At 47.9% G+C, this 5,583-nt stretch overlaps 1 pseudogene; it reads left to right on the top strand.

Annotated features, from left to right (window-relative positions):
* The first annotated feature begins 1,938 nt into the window (after positions 1-1,938).
* LOC124621156 lies at positions 1,939-2,056 on the top strand (annotated as a pseudogene).
* Positions 2,057-5,583: the final 3,527 nt, after the last annotated feature.

The raw sequence follows: 5,583 nt of genomic DNA, 5'->3' as shown, positions 1-5,583 counted from the left end.
GCCATCATGATGCTGTAAACAGAACCAGGATTCATCCGAAAAAATGTTGTTCTGCCATTCGTGCACCCAGGTTCGTCGTTGAGTACACCATCGGAGGCGCTCCTGTCTGTGATGCAGCGTCAAGGGTTACCCCAGCCATGGTCTCCGAGCTGATAGTCCTTGCTGCTGCAAACGTCATCGAACTGTTCGTGCAGATGGTTGTTGTCTTGCAAACGTCCCCATCAGCTGACTCAGGGATCGAGACGTGGCTGCACGACCCGTTTCAGCCATGCGGATAAGATGCCTGTCATCTCGACTGCTAGTGATACGAGGCCGTTGGGATCCAGCACGGCGTTCCGCATTACCCTCCTGAACCCATCGATTCCATATTCTGCTAACAGTCATTGGATCTCGACCAACGCGAGCAGCAATGTCGCGATACGGTAAACCGCAATCGCGATAGGCTACAATCCGACCTTTATCAAAGTCGGAAACGTGATGGTACGCAATTGTCCTCCTTACACGAGGCACCACAACAACGTTTCGCCAGGCAACGCCGGTCAACTGCTGTTTGTGTATGAGAAATCTGTTGGAAACTTTGCTCATGTCAGCACGTTGCAGGTGTCGCCACCGGCGCCAACCTTGTGTGAATGCTCTGAAAAACTAATCATTTGCATATCACAGCATGTTCTTTCTGTCGGCTAGATTTTGCGTCTGTAGCACGTCATCTTCGTGGTGCAGTGATTTTAATGGCCAGCAGTGTATTTTGAAAGCAGGATTTTAAGTTAGCTCGCCTTTAATAAAATGTCTCCCCCTGACTCGACAGCAGCGTCCCTAGATAGTCGTCCATTTTATGTCCAATCACTGTAGATGGGGTCACGGAGGGACGCGTTACGGTAGCCGTTCGTGCCGCGGTGCAGTTTCGCCCGACGCCGGCGCCGGGCAGGGAAATTTAGCGCAGGCGCCCGTGAGGCGGGGTACCGGGGTGGGGTGCTTTATCGGAGTCGTCCGTTGCGGAGGAACTTCTTAGAATGCCGGACTGAAAACGGAGCGCCGCGCCTCGTCGGCCTAGTGCCGGCGGCCACGCGAACTCTAGCGCAGCGCGAGCCGCGTCGCTCCGGCTGCGAGGAAGTTGCCCTATACTCGGCCGCCGCCGTCGCTGCCGCGGGCCGCGTACTACAGTATATACCGCGTGCTAATAGCGCTAATGGACTGCGGGTAAGTAGGGGCTCCTCACCGGGCCGAGCTGCTTGTGCGAGAGAAGCGCTGCCCACAGGCGCACGCGCCGTAACTACATGTACGAGGGGGACTTCGTGGAATATTTCCGCCTCGGGCTCTACAGTTTCATGAATTTCCGATACGCGGCGGCGCTGTGCATCGCCTTAATAACGACGTCAGTAACGGAGGTGCACTTCGAGCAAGCAGCTGTCATTGAATTTTTTTTTTTCGGCGGAAATCCAGAGCGTCATAGATATTCTTAAACGCTGTCAACGGAGACTAGGCAGTCAACAAAAGCACGGTGAGTCGTCGGGCATGGCGTGTGTCATCTACATCTACATTTATACTCCGCAAGCCACCCAACGGTGTGTGGCGGAGGGCACTTTACGTGCCACCGTCATTACCTCCCTTCCCTGTTCCAGTCGCGTGTGGTTCGCGGGAAGAACGACCGCCGGAAAGCCTCCGTGCGCCCTCGAATCTCTCTAATTTTACATTCGTGATCTCCTCGGGAGGTATAAGTAGGGGGAAGCAATATATTCGATACCTCATCCAGAAACTCACCCTCTCGAAACCTGGACAGCAAGCTACACCGCTATGCAGAGCGCCTCTCTTGCAGAGTCTGCCACTTGAGTTTGCTAAACATCTCCGTAACGCTATCACGCTTACCAAATAACCCTGTGACGAAACGCGCCGCTCTTCTTTGGATCTTCTCTATCTCCTCTGTCAGTCCTGTCTGGTGTAGCCAACGGCGTTGCCGCAGTGGTAACGCTGGTTCCCGTCAGATCACCGAAGTTAAGCGCTGTCGGGCTGGGCTAGCACTTGGATGTGTGACCATCCGGTCTGCCGAGCGCTGTTGGCAAGCGGGGTGCACTCATCCCTTGTGAGGCGCAACTGAGGAGCTACTTGAGTGAGAAGTAGCGGCTCCGGCCTCGGAAACCGATATACGGCCGGGAGAGCGGTGTGCTGACCACATGCCCGTCCATATCCGCATCCAGTGCCGCCTATGGGCTGAGGATGACATGGCGGCCGGTCGGTACCGTTGGGCCTTCACGGCCTGTTCCGGAGGAGTTTAGTTTTAGTCCTATCTGGTACAGATCCCATAGTGACGAGTAATATAGTAATATTCAAGTATCGGTCGAACGAGAGTTTTGTAAGCTACTTTCTTTGTTGATGTGCTACATTCCCAGGGGATTCTTCCAATGAATCTTAGTCTGGAAACTGCATTAGCCGCGATTAATTTCATGCGGTCATTTGTACTGCAAATCACTCCGAAGCACATGCTCCTAGATACTTCATGGAAGTAACTGCTCCTAGTGACTGTTCAGCAATATTGTAATTATACAATAAAGGCTTTTCCCGTCTATGTACTCTCAGTACGCCACATTTGTTTCTGTTGCGCGTCAACTGCCACTTCCTGCACCCAGCGTCGGTCTTCTGCAAGTCTTTCTGTATTTTGCTACAATTTTGTAGCGACGCGAATTCTCTATGTACAACAGCATCATCCGCAAAAAGCTTCATCTAGAAGGTCATCTACATATATTGTGAAAAGCAATGCTTCTATAACACTCCCTTGGAACACAGCCGAACATACTTTTACATATGAAGACTTTTGTCCGTTCAGAGTGACGCGCTTTGTTCTGTTTGCTAGAAATTCTTCCACCCAGTCGGACAGCCGGTCTGGTATTCCATGCGCTCATGCTTTGTTCACCATGCGGCAGTGGAGAACTGCATCGAATGCCTCCTATAAATCGAGGAACACCGCATCAAGCGCGGCGCCTTTACCTAGTGATTTCTGCGTCTCGTGGACGAACAGAGCGAGCTGGGTTTCACACGATCATTGCTTCGGAACCTATGTTTGCACCTGCAGAGGAGTACCTGAAATGCCAATTTTCTGTCCTGTTTCACTCGCGCACTGACGGGACAGCGGTTGGCGAGGGGCAGGAATCATTGTTTACATTCTCCATGCGTACTCTAATCTGTCTCATGTTCTTAACGTTACTATGCGATGTATACGTCGGTGGCAGCAGAACCATCCCACTGTCCGCTTCGAATACATGTTCTCCACATTTACCCAACACGGTTTCGAGAGAACTTAATCACCTTTCTTCGGAAGATTTCCATTTAAGTTCTCCGAGCATTTCTCAGATTTTGTTCTGGGTATACCCGACCGTTCAAAATGCTGGCTGCGCGTCACTCAGGTCGTTCCATGCATGTTGCTATGCCTAGACATGTCCGTAAACTGCAAAAATATTCTACATTTGGTTTCACAAGTGTCTTGTGAGCCATTAGCTTTACAGAAGGTTTGGCTTTTCAGAACCTTCTATTAGCCTTCCCTAATGCTTGCCTGTTTATCGTGTGCCTTTCTGACAAATTAAAAAAAAATACGTATACTGCATAGTATAATATATAAAGTGTAATACCTTATAAACAAACGTCTAGAACTGTGGAGACACCAGCCGGAAGTCTCCTGGCCCACCATCGTAGCCGACCGCTACGGTCGCAGGTTCGAATCCTGCCTCGGGCGTGGATGTGTGTGATGTCCATAGGTTAGTTAGGTTTAAGTAGTTCTAAGTCTAGGGGACTGATGACCTCAGATGTTAAGTCCCATAATGCTTAGAGCCATTTTTGAACCACCATCGTATGATCTCATGAGACATTCTTCTGTGACTAATCTGATGGCCTAGGGTTCTCCGCAATCTCGGAGTGGGGATGGTTGCTTATGCCATTAGCGTGAAATATATGCACATGTGCCATTTTAGGTTCTAATTACGTTTTATTTTGTTGTCCAGTCCATTCTTGGGTCGGTGCGTTGATAAGGTTTAGCTCATCTTTCACAGTGACCCTTGCTATTTTTGTTGGTGGTCGTCCAGATCGGAGTAGTTTATGGTTTGCATTGTTGATTTCTTCATCATTTAGTAGATTTTTACTATCCTCCAACCTTTTGTACTCGCTCGACAGAGCATCTGTGTAACTTAGCTGAGGATGTGGAATGTGACTTAGCACTTTTAGCCATTCTGTAGGGGATGGTTTGACGAGACTAGAAAGCAGCACCCAAAGCAGAAGAACGCAGGATGGGTGCCGATGATCCCGAGGTTGTACCACATACCTCTTGGATGATGTTTCTTGTTTTCAGCTTTCGACTGTTTTTGTTAGATGCTCTCTGAAAGATAGACTTCTATCAAGGGCTATCCCCAGGAACGCTGGTGTTTTATTGTAGGTATATTGTTTTTAGACTATTTGTTTGATTTTCTTCCAGGGAGTTTATTATTTAGGCGGAAACAGGAATTCTCCATTTATGGCTCTGTTTGGTACGAGTCTCCAATTGAGAAAGTACTGTACTTTCCCACTATATATAAGACGTCCGTTAGGATTTCTTTTGATGTAATATAGATTTTACCTGATCATCACATTTATTAAGGCTCCTTATATACTTGTAATGAGTGTTATGGCCTAGGAACCAACACAAATAAAACAAAATCATGGTCATCAGCATGAGGGACATACCAAATTGTCATCTAAACATTCATGATAAACTTACTGAACAAGTAAACAAATACACATATCTGGGAAACAACATTAACAATCAATGGCATAACTCGCAAGAAATTGAAGTCACTATTGAGAAAGCCAAAGATGGGTTTAGTAAAGTGACTAATGTGTTCAACAGCGAGCGCTTCTCAGTTGAAACAAAATGAAGATTTGTACGTTGCTACGTATTTCAAATAGTTTTCTAAAGAGATGAGACCTGGACTTTGACCGAGACGACGGGAAAAAGACTAGAGGCATTTGAGATGTGACTATACGGTATAACGCTAAGAGTGCCGCGGACAGATACAATTATTAGCAACGACATTCTCCACAAAATGAAGGAAATGCGGGAAACAATATCCAGACCATGAAATGAGAGGAATGGGAACTTGCATACACAGCTGCAGTATGTTATTCGAGGAAACATACCTGGAAAAAGAAGAGGAGGAAGAAGAAGAACATTTTGGATTGGAAGTTTTGGGACACGGACATCACACACGGGCGAGGAACATTTTCAAACAAGCAAAACTGGTATAGTTATAATGGTGACGCATCATCCGAAACGGAGAGGAACTAGAAGAAGGAGGAACTGAAATCAGAATCTGGAGCTAGTGCTAATCTGAGTCGGACAGGAATTCAGTTGCCACACATTCGTTTCATTTCTGTTGTCAGCATCACGTACCCGTAATCAGTAACTTACTAAATAAATGTAAATGCAGTGTGGCTAGGGCCTCCCGTCGAGTAGAACGTTCGCCTGGTGCAAGTCTTTCGAGTCGACGCCACTTCGGCGACTTGCGTGTCGATGGGGATGAAATGATGATGATAAGGACAACACAACACCCAGTCCCTGAGCGAAGA

Source organism: Schistocerca americana, chromosome 6, assembly GCF_021461395.2.
Source record: "Schistocerca americana isolate TAMUIC-IGC-003095 chromosome 6, iqSchAmer2.1, whole genome shotgun sequence".
NCBI classification, from domain to species: Eukaryota; Metazoa; Arthropoda; class Insecta; order Orthoptera; family Acrididae; genus Schistocerca; species Schistocerca americana.
The sequence above is the reverse complement of the archived record's forward strand: the minus strand, read 5'-3'. Positions and strand labels throughout refer to the sequence as shown.